The sequence below is a fragment of the Triticum aestivum genome, chromosome 2B, assembly GCF_018294505.1.
Source record: "Triticum aestivum cultivar Chinese Spring chromosome 2B, IWGSC CS RefSeq v2.1, whole genome shotgun sequence".
Classification (NCBI taxonomy): domain Eukaryota; kingdom Viridiplantae; phylum Streptophyta; class Magnoliopsida; order Poales; family Poaceae; genus Triticum; species Triticum aestivum.
Genome location: NC_057798.1, coordinates 118,041,131 through 118,053,525, shown reverse-complemented (window position 1 = coordinate 118,053,525; position 12,395 = coordinate 118,041,131).

Genomic DNA, 12,395 nt, shown 5'->3' with positions numbered 1-12,395 from the left:
CGGGAGTTACACGATCTCATGGTCGAAGGAAGAGATACTTGACACTTGCAAAGCTCTAGCAAAACGAACTACACGATCTTTTATGCTATGCTTAGGATTGGGTCTTGTCCATCACATCATTCTCCTAATGATGTGATCCTGTTATCAACGACATCCAATGTCCATAGTTAGGAAACCATGACTATCTGTTGATCACAACGAGCTGGTCAACTAGAGGCTTACCAGGGACATAGTGTGGTCTAAGTATTCACACGTGTATTACGATTTCCGGATAATACAGTTATAGCATGAATAAAAGACAATTATCATGAACAATGAAATATAATAATACTTTTATTATTGCCTCTAGGGCATATTTCCAACAGTCTCCCACTTGCACTAGAGTCACCAATCTAGTTACATTGTGATGAATCGAACACCCATAGAGTTCTGGTGTTGATCATGTTTTGCACGCGAGAGAGGTTTAGTCAGCGGATCTGCGACATTCAGATCCGTGTGCACTTTGCAAATCTCTATGTCTCCATCTTGAACATTTTCACGGATGGAGTTGAAACGACGCTTGATGTGCCTGGTCTTCTTGTGAAACCTGGGCTCCTTTGCGAGGGCAATAGCTCCAGTGTTGTCACAGAAGAGTTTGATCGGCCCCGACGCATTGGGTATGACTCCTAGGTCAGTGATGAACTCCTTCACCCAAATCGCTTCATGTGCTGCCTCCGAGGCTGCCATGTACTCCGCTTCACACGTAGATCCCGCCACGACGCTCTGCTTGCAGCTGCACCAGCTTACTGCTCCACCATTCAACATATACACGTATCCGGTTTGTGACTTAGAGTCATCCAGATCTGAGTCGAAGCTAGCGTCGACGTAACCTTTTACGACGAGCTCTTCGTCTCCTCCATAAACGAGAAACATGTCCTTTGTCCTTTTCAGGTACTTCAGGATATTCTTGACCGCTGTCCAGTGTTCCTTGCCGGGATTACTTTGGTATCTTGCTACCAAACTTACGGCAAGGTTTACATCGGGTCTGGTACACAGCATGGCATACATAATAGATCCTATGGCTGAAGCATAGGGGATGACACTCATCTCTTCTTTATCTTTTGCCGTGGTCGGTGACTGAGCTGAGCTCAGTCTCATACCTTGTAACATAGGCAAGAACCCCTTCTTGGACTGATCCATTCTGAATCTCTTCAAAATCTTATCAAGGTATGTGCTTTGTGAAAGACCTATGAGGCGTCTCGATCTATCTCTATAGATCTTGATGCCTAATATATAAGCAGCTTCTCCAAGGTCCTTCATTGAAAAACACTTATTCAAGTAGGCCTTAATGCTGTCCAGAAATTCTATATTATTTCCCATCAGGAGTATGTCATCTACATATAATATGAGAAATGCTACAGAGCTCCCACTCACTTTCTTGTAAACGCAGGCTTCTCCATAAGTCTGCATAAACCCAAACGCTTTGATCATCTCATCAAAGCGAATGTTCCAACTCCGAGATGCTTGCACCAGTCCATAAATGGATCGCTGGAGCTTGCATACTTTGTTAGCGTTCAGAGGATCGACAAAACCTTCCGGCTGCATCATATACAGTTCTTCCTTAAGATGCCCGTTAAGGAATGCTGTTTTGACGTCCATCTGCCATATCTCATAATCATAGTATGCGGCAATTGCTAACATGATTCGGACGGACTTTAGCTTCGCTACGGGAGAGAATGTCTCGTCGTAGTCAATCCCTTGAACCTGTCGATAACCCTTAGCGACAAGTCGAGCTTTATAGATGGTAACATTACCATCCGCGTCCGTCTTCTTCTTAAAGATCCATTTGTTTTCTATCGCTCGCCGATCATCGGGCAAGTCTGTCAAAGTCCATACTTTGTTTTCATACATGGATTCTATCTCGGATTTCATGGCTTCAAGCCATTTGTTGGAATCCGGGCCCGCCGTTGCTTCTTCATAGTTCGAAGGTTCATTGTTGTTTAACAACATGATTTCCAGGACAGGGTTGCCGTACCACTCTGGTGCGGAACGTGTCCTTGTGGACCTACGAAGTTCAGCAGTAACTTGATCCGAAGTGCCTTGATCATTATCATGGTTTTCCTCTTCAGTTGGTGTGGGTATCACAGGAACGGTTTCCTGTGCTGCGTCACTATCCCGCTCAAGAGGTAGTACTTCATCGAGTTCTACTTTCCTCCCACTTACTTCTTTCGAGAGAAACTCTTTTTCCAGAAAGCATCTGTTCTTGGCAACAAAGATCTTGCCTTCGGATCTTAAGTAGAAGGTATACCCTACAGTTTCCTTAGGGTATCCTATGAATATGCATTTTTCCGACTTGGGTTCGAGCTTTTCAGGTTGAAGTTTCTTGACATAAGCTTCGCATCCCCAAACTTTTAGAAACGACAGCTTAGGTTTCTTTCCAAACCATAATTCATACGGTGTCGTCTCAACGGATTTAGACGGTGCCCTATTTAAAGTGAATGTAGCTGTCTCTAGAGCGTATCCCCAAAATGATAGCGGTAAATCGGTAAGAGACATCATAGACCGCACCATATCCAATAGAGTGCGATTACGACGTTCGGACACACCGTTTCGCTGAGGTGTTCCAGGCGGCGTGAGCTGTGAAACGATTCCACATTTCTTTAAGTGTGTACCAAATTCGTGACTTAAGTATTCTCCTCCACGATCTGATCGTAAGAATTTTATCTTTCGGTCACGTTGATTCTCCACCTCATTCTGAAATTCCTTGAACTTTTCAAAGGTCTCAGACTTGTGTTTCATTAAGTAGACATACCCATATCTACTCAAGTCATCTGTGAGAGTGAGAACATAACGATATCCTCCGCGAGCCTCAACGCTCATTGGACTGCACACATCGGTATGTATGATTTCCAACAAGTTGGTTGCTCGCTCCATTGTTCCGGAGAACGGAGTCTTGGTCATTTTGCCCAAGAGGCATGGTTCACACGTGTCAAACGATTCATAATCAAGAGACTCTAAAAGTCCATCGGCATGGAGCTTCTTCATGCGCTTGACACCAATGTGACCAAGGCGGCAGTGCCACAAGTATGTGGGACTATCGTTATCAACTTTAAATCTTTTGGCATCTACACTATGAACATGTGTAATATTACGCTCGAGATTCATTAAGAATAAACCATTGACCATCGGAGCATGACCATAAAACATATCTCTCATATAAATCGAACAACAATTATTCTCAGACTTAAATGAGTAGCCATCTCGTATTAAACGAGATCCAGATACAATGTTCATGCTCAAACTTGGCACTAAATAACAATTATTGAGGTTCAAAACTAATCCCGTAGGTAAATGTAGAGGCAGCGTGCCGACGGCGATCACATCGACTCTGGAACCATTCCCGACGCGCATCGTCACCTCATCCTTTGCCAGTCTCCGTTTATTCCGCAGCTCCTGCTGTGAGTTACAAATATGAGCAACGGCACCGGTATCAAATACCCAGGAGTTACTACGATTACTGGTAAGGTACACATCAATCACATGTATATCAAATATACCTTTGGTGTTGCCGGCCTTCTTATCCGCTAAGTATTTGGGGCAGTTCTGCTTCCAGTGACCCTTCCCCTTGCAATAAAAGCACTCAGTCTCAGGCTTGGGTCCATTCTTTGACTTCTTCCCGGTAACTGGCTTACCAGGCGCGGCAACATCTTTTCCGTCCTTCTTGAAGTTCTTCTTACCCTTGCCCTTCTTGAACTTAGTGGTCTTATTGACCATCAACACTTGATGTTCTTTCTTGATTTCAGCCTCTGCTGACTTCAGCATCGAGAACACTTCAGGAATGGTCTTTTCCATTCCCTGCATGTTGTAGTTCATCACAAAGCTCTTGTAGCTTGGTGGGAGCGACTGGAGGATTCTGTCAATGACCGCCTCATCTGGGAGGTTAATGTTCAGCTGGGTCATACGATTGTGCAACCCAGACATCTTCAGGATGTGCTCACTGACAGAATTGTTCTCCTCCATCTTACAACTGTAGAACTTGTCGGAGACATCATATCTCTCGACCCGGGCATGAGCTTGAAAAACTAGTTTCAGCTCTTCGAACAGCTCATATGCTCCGTGGTGCTCAAAACGCTTTTGGAGCCCCGGTTCTAAGCTGTAAAGCATGCCGCACTGAACGAGGGAGTAATCATCAGCACGAGACTGCCAAGCATTCATAATGTCTTGGTTCTCTGGGACGGGAGCGTCACCTAGCGGTCCTTCTAGGACATATTGTTTCCTGGCAGCTATGAGGATGATCCTCAGGTTCCGGACCCAGTCCGTATAGTTGCTGCCATCATCTTTCAGCTTGGTTTTCTCTAGGAACGCGTTGAAGTTCATGTTGACATTAGCGTTGGCCATTGATCTACAAGACATATTTGCAAAGGTTTTAGACTAAGTTCATGATAATAAAGTTCTAATCAAATTATGAACTCCCACTTAGATTAGACATCCCTCTAGTCATCTAAGTGTTACACGATCCGAGTCGACTAGGCCGTGTCCGATCATCACGTGAGACGGACTAGTCATCGTCGGTGAACATTCTCATGTTGATCGTATCTTCCATACGACTCGTGTTCGACCTTTCGGTCTCCGTGTTCCGAGGCCATGTCTGCACATGCTAGGCTCGTCAAGTTAACCCTAAGTGTTTTCGCTGTGTAAAACTGTCTTACACCCGTTGTATGTGAACGTAAGAATCCATCACACCCGATCATCACGTGGTGCTTAGAAGCGACGAACTGTAGCAACGGTGCACAGTTAGGGGAGAACACTTCTTGAAATTTTATAAGGGATCATCTTATTTACTACCGTCGTCCTAAGTAAACAAGATGCATAATACATAATAAACATCACATGCAATTATATAGTTGTGACATGATATGGCCAATATCATATAGCTCCATTGATCTTCATCTTCGGGGCTCCATGATCATCTTGTCACCGGCTTGACACCATGATCTCCATCATCATGATCTCCATCATCGTGTCTTCATGAAGTTGTCACGCCAACGACTACTTCTACTTCTATGACTAACGTTTAGCAATAAAGTAAAGTAGTTTACATGGCGTTATTCAATGACACGCAGGTCATACAAAAATAATGACAACTCCTATGGCTCCTGCCGGTTGTCATACTCATCGACATGCAAGTCGTGAATCCTATTACAAAGAACATGATCTCATACATCACAATTCATCATTCATCACAACTTCTGGCCATATCACATCACATGATCAATCGCTGCAAAAACAAGTTAGACGTCCTCTAATTGTTGTTGCATCTTTTACGTGGCTGCAATTGGGTTCTAGCAAGAACGTTTTCTTACCTACGAATCACCACAACGTGATTTTGTCAACTTCTATTTACCCTTCATAAGGGCCCTGTTCATCGATTCCGCTCCAACTAAGGTGGGAGAGACAGACACCCGCCAGCCACCTTATGCAACTTGTGCATGTCAGTCGGTGGAACCGGTCTCACGTAAGTGTACGTGTAAGGTTGGTCCGGGCCGCTTCATCCCACAATACCGTTGAGCAAGAAAAGACTAGTAGAGGCAAGTAAGATGACAAAATCCACGCCCACAACAAAGTTGTGTTCTACTCGTGCAAAGAGAACTACGCATAGACCTAGCTCATGATGCCACTGTTGGGGAACGTTGCAGAAAATTAAAATTTTTCCTACGGTTTCACCAAGATCCATCTATGAGTTCATCTAAGCAACGAGTCTAGGGAGAGAGTTTGCATCTACATACCACTTGTAGATCGCGTGCGGAAGCTTGCAAGGTGATGATGTAGTCGTACTCGACGTGATCCAAATCACCGATGACCAGCGCCGAACGGACGGTACCTCCGCGTTCAACACACGTACGGGACGGGAGACGTCTCCTCCTTCTTGATCCAGCAAGGGGGAAGGAGAGGTTGATGAAGATCCAGTAGCACGACGGCGTGGTGGTGGATGCAGGGCGTCAAAGCAGCAGGGCTTCGCCGAGACTACGAGGGAGAGACGTAACAGGGGGAGGTGGAGGCGCCAGGGGCTGGTGTATGAAGTCCCTCCTCTCCCCCACTATATATAGGGGTGCCAGGGGGGGCGCCGGCCCTAGTAGATGAGATCTACTAGGGGGGGCGGCGGCCTAGGGGAGGTTTCCCTCCCCCCCAAGGCACCTAGGGGTGCCTTCCACCACTAGGACTCCTCCTAGGGGGAAACCCTAGGCGCATGGGCCTATAGGGGCTGGTGCCCTTGGCCCATGAAGGCCAAGGCGCACCCCCTACAGCCCATGTGGCCCCCCGGGACAGGTGGCCCCACCCGGTGGACCCCCGGGACCCTTCCGGTGGTCCCAGTACAATACCGATAACCCCGAAACTTGTCCCGATGCCCGAAATAGCACTTCCTATATATAATTCTTTACCTCCGGACCATTCCGGAACTCCTTGTGACGTCCGGGATCTCATCCGGGACTCCGAACAACATTCGGGTTTCTGCATATACATATCTTCATAACCCTAGCGTCACCGAACCTTAAGTGTGTAGACCCTACGGGTTCGGGAGACATGCAAACATGACCGAGACGCTCTCAGTCAATAACCATCAGCGGGATCTGGATACCCATGATGGCTCCCACATGCTCCTCGATGTTGTCATCGGATGAACCACTATGTCGAGGATTTGATCAAACCCTGTATGCAATTCCCTTTGTCAATCGGTACGTTACTTGCCCGAGACTCGATCGTCGGTATCCCAATACCTTGTTCAGTCTCGTTACCGGCAAGTCACTTTACTCGTACCGTAATGCATGATCCCGTGTCCAACACCTTGGTCACATTGAGCTCATTATGATGATGCATTACCGAGTGGGCCCAGAGATACCTCTCCGTCATACGGAGTGACAAATCCCAGTCTCGATCCGTGTCAACCCAACAGCTACTTTCGGAGATACCTGTAACACACCTTTATAGTCACCCAGTTACGTTGTGACGTTTGATACACCCAAGGCACTCTTACGGTATCCGGGAGTTACACGATCTCATGGTCGAAGGAAGAGATACTTGACACTTGCAAAGCTCTAGCAAAACGAACTACACGATCTTTTATGCTATGCTTAGGATTGGGTCTTGTCCATCACATCATTCTCCTAATGATGTGATCCTGTTATCAACGACATCCAATGTCCATAGTCAGGAAACCATGACTATCTGTTGATCACAACGAGCTGGTCAACTAGAGGCATACCAGGGACATAGTGTGGTCTAAGTATTCACACGTGTATTACGATTTCCGGATAATACAGTTATAGCATGAATAAAAGACAATTATCATGAACAATGAAATATATTAATACTTTTATTATTGCCTCTAGGGCATATTTCCAACAGTGTTGTGGCTTTTGCGTAGGTAAGAAACGTTCTTGCTAGAAACCCATAGGAGCCACGTAAAACATGCAAACAACAATTAGAGGACGTCTAACTTGTTTTTGCAGGGTATGCTATATGATGTGATATGGCCAAAAGAATATGATGAATGATATGTGATGTATGAGATTGATCATGTTCTTGTAATATGAATCACGACTTGCATGTCGATGAGTATGACAAGCGGTAGGAGCCATAGGAGTTGTCTTTATTTATTGTATGACCTGCGTGTCACTGAATAACGCCATGTAATTACTTTACTTCATTGCTAAACCGTTAGCCATAGTAGTAGAAGTAATAGTTGGCGAGACAACTTCATGGAGACACGATGATGGAGATCATGGTGTCATGCCGGTGACGATGATGATCATGGAGCCCCGAAGATGGAGATCAAAAGGAGCAAAATGATATTGTCCATATCATGTCACTATTTGATTGCATGTGATGTTTATCATGTTTATACATCTTATTTGCTTAGAACGACGGTAGTAAATAAGATGATCCCTCATAATAATTTCAAGAAAGTGTTCCCCCTAACTGTGCACCATTGCGAAAGTTCGTTGTTTCGAAGCACCACGTGATGATCGGGTGTGATAGATTCTAACATTCACATACAACGGGTGTAAACCAGATTTACACATGCGAAACACTTAGGTTAACTTGACGAGCCTAGCATGTACAGACATGGCCTCGGAACACAAGAGACCGAAAGGTCGAACATGAGTCGTATAGTGGATACGATCAACATGAAGATGTTCACCGATGATGACTAGTCCGTCTCACGTGATGATCGGACACGGCCTAGTTGACTCGGATCATGTATCACTTAAGATGACTAGAGGGATGTCTATCTGAGTGGGAGTTCATTAGATGAACTTAATTATCCTGAACATAGTCAAAAGGTCTTTGCAAATTATGTCGTAGCTCGCGTTTTAGTTCTACTGTTTTAGATATGTTCCTAGAGAAAATTTAGTTGAAAGTTGATAGTAGCAATTATGCGGACTGGGTCCGTAAACTGAGGATTATCCTCATTGCTGCGTAGAAGGCTTATGTCCTTAATGCACCGCTCGGTGTGCTGAACCTCGAACATCGTCTGCGGATGTTGTGAACATCTGACATACACGTTTTGATGAGTGATGACTACGTGATAGTTCAGTAATGTTAAACGGTTTAGAATTGAGGCGCTAAAGATGTTTTAGAAATGTCGCGGAACATATGACATGTTCCAAGGGCTGAAATTGAGATTTCAGGCTCGTGCTCACGTCAAGAGGTATAAGACCTCCGACGAGCTTCTTAGCCTACAAACTGGGAGAAAAGCTCAATCGTTGAGCTTGTACTCATTGTCTGGGTACAACAATCACTTGAATCGAGTGGGAGTTAATCTTCGAGATGAGATAGTGATGTTTCTTCAAAGACATTGCCACTAAGCAACTAGAGCTTCGTGATGAACTGTAACATATCAGGGATAGATATGATGATCCTTGAAATATTCGTGATGTTTGACACCGCAAAAGTAGAAATCAAGAAGGAGCATCAATTGTTGATGGTTAGTGAAACCACTAGTTTCAAGAAGGGCAAGGGCAAGAAGGGGTACTTCATGAAACGGCAAATCAGTTGCTGCTCCAGTGAAGAAAACCAGGGTTGAACACAAACCCGAGACTAAGTGCTTCTGTAATGAGGGAACAGTCACTCAAGCAGAACTACCCTAGATACTTGGTAGATGAGAAGGCTGGCAAGGTTGACAGAAGTATATTGGATATACATTGTATTAAATGTGTACTTTACTAGTACTCCTAGTAGCACCAGGGTATTAAGATACCGGTTCGATTGTTAAGTGTTAGTAACTCGAAATAAAAGAGCTACGGAATAAACGGAGACTAACTAAAAGCGAGGTGACGATATGTGTTGGAAGTATTTCCAAGATTGATGTGATCAAACATCGCACGCTCCCTCTACCATCGGGATCGGTGTTAAACCTAAATAATTGTTATTTGGTGTTTGCATTGAGCATAGACATGATTGGATTATGTCTATCGCAATACGGTTATTCATTTAAGGAGAATAATGGTTACTCTGTTTATTTGAATAATACCTTCAATGTTCTTGCACCTAAAATGAATGGTTTATTGAATCTCGATCGTAGTGATACACATGTTCATGACAAAAGATATAAGATAGTAACGATAGTACCACCTACTTGTGGCACTGCCATGTAAGTCATATTGGTATAAAACGCATGAAGAAGCTCCATGTTGATGGATCTTTGGACTCACTCGTTTTTTTGAAAAGTTTGAGACATGCAAACCATGTCTATTGGTATGTACGCATGAAGAAACTCCATGCAGATGGATCGTTTGGACTCACTTGATTCTAAATCACTTGAGACATGCAGATCATACCACATTGGCAAGATGACTGAAAAGCCTCGTTTTTAGTAAGATGGAACAATAAAGCAACTTGTTGGAAGTAATACATTTTGATGTGTGCAGTCCAATGAGTGCTGAGGCACGCAGTGGATATCGTTATGTTCTTACTTCATAGATGATTTGAGTAGATGCTAAGTATATTTACTTGATGAAACACAAGTCTGAATTATTGAAAGGTTCAAGTAATTTCAGAGTGAAGTTGAAGATCTTCGTGACGAGAGGATAAAATGTCTATGATATGATCATAGAGATGAATATCTGAATTGCGAGTTTGGTACACAATTGAGACATTGTGGAAATTGTTTCACAACTAACACCGCCTGGAACACCATAGTGTGATGGTGTGTCCGAACAACACAGATGCACCCTATTGGATATGGGGCATACCATGATGTCTCTTATCGAATTACCACTATAGTTCATGGGTTAGGCATTAGAGACAACCGCACTCACTTTAAATAGGGCACCACGTAATTCCGTTGAGATGACACCGTATGAATTATGGTTTAGAGAAACCTAAGCTGTCGTTTCTTGAAAGTTTGGGGTTGCGACGCTTATGTGAAAAAGTTTCATCCTGATAAGCTCGAACCCAAAGCGGATAAATACATCTTCATAGGACACCCAAAAACAGTTGGGTATACTTCCTGTCTCGGATCCAGAAGCAAAAGAGACTGTTTCTAGAATCGGATCCTTTCTCGAGGAAAAGTTTCTCTCGAAAGAATTGAGTGGGAGGATGGTGGAGACTTGATGAGGTTGTTGAACCATCACTTCAACTAGTGTGTAGCAGGGCACAGGAAGTTGTTCCTGTGGCACCTACACCAATTGAAGTGGAAGTTGATGATAGTGATCATGAAACTTCGGATCAAGTCACTACCAAACCTCGTAGGACGATAAGGATAGGTACTGCTTCAGAGTGGTACGGTAATCCTGTCTTGGAGGTCATGTTGCTAGACAACAATGAACCTACGAGCTATGGAGAAGCGATGGTGGGCCCAGATTCCGACAAATGGCTCGAGGCCATAAAATCCGAGAGAGGATCCATGTATGAAAACAAAGTATAGACTTTGGAAGAACTACTTGATGGTCGTAAGGCTGTTGGGTATAGATGGATTTTAAAAGGAAGACGAACAATGATGGTAAGTATCACCATTAAGAAAGCTCGACTTATCGTTAAGATGTTTTCCGACAAGTTCAAGGAGTTGACTACGATGAGACTTTCTCACTCGTAGCGATGCTAAGAGTCTGTTGGAATTATATTAGCAATTACTGCATGATTTATGAAATCTTGCAGATAGGATGTCAAAACATTGTTTCCTCGACATATCCTTGAGGAAAGGTTGTATGTGATACAACCAGAAGGTTTTGTCAATCCTGAAAGATGCTAACAAGTGTGCAAAGCTCCAGCAATCCTTCTAAGGACTGGAGTAAGCATCTCGGAGTTGGAATATACGCTTTGATGAGATGATCAAAGATTTTGGGTTTATACAAAGTTTATGAGAAACTTGTATTTCCAAAGAAGTGAGTGGGAGCACTATAGCATTTCTGATGAGTATATGTTGTTGACATATTGTTGATTGGAAATGATGTAGAATTTCTGGAAAGCATATAGGGTTATTTGAAAAGTGTTTTTCAATGGAAAACCTGGATTAAGCTACTTGAACATTGAGCATCAAGATCTATAAGGATAGATCAAAACGCTTAATAGTACTTTCAAATGAATACATACCGTGACAAGTTTTTGAAGGAGTTCAAAATAGATCAGCAAAGAAGGAGTTCTTGGCTGTGTTATATGGTGGGAGTATTGAGTAAGACTCAAGACATGACCACGGCAGAAGAGAGAGAAAGGACGAAGGTCGTCCCCTACGCTTCAGACGTAGGCTCTATAGTATGCTATGCTGTGTACCGCACCGGAAGTGTGCCTTGCCATGAGTCAGTCAAGGGGTACAAGAGTGATCCAGGAATGGATCACAGGACAGCGGTCAAACTTATCCTTAGTAACTAGTGGACTAAGGAATTTTCTCGATTATGGAGGTGGTAAAAGAGTTCGTCCTAAAGGGTTACGCCGATGCAAACTTTGACACTAATCCGGATTATTCTGAGTAGGAAACCGGATTCGTATAGTAGAACAGTTATTTGGAATAGCTCCAAATAGAGCGTGGTAGTTGCATCTAAGAGATGACATAAGAGATTTGCAAAGCACACACGGATCTGAAAGGTTCAGATCCGTTGACTAATAACCTCTCTCACAAGCGAGATATGATCAAACCCCTTGGGTGTCGATTCATTACAATCACATAGTGATGTGAACTAGATTATTGACTCTAGTGCAAGTGGGAGACTATTGAAAATATGCCCTAGAGGCAATAATAAAATGGTTATTATTGTATTTCCTTGTTCATGATAATTGTATATCATTCATGCTATAATTGTATTGACCGGAAACCGCAATACATGTGTGAATACATAGACCACAACATGTCCCTAGTGAGCCTCTAGTTGACTAGCTCGTTGATCAACAGATGGTCATGGTTTCCTGACCATGGACATTGG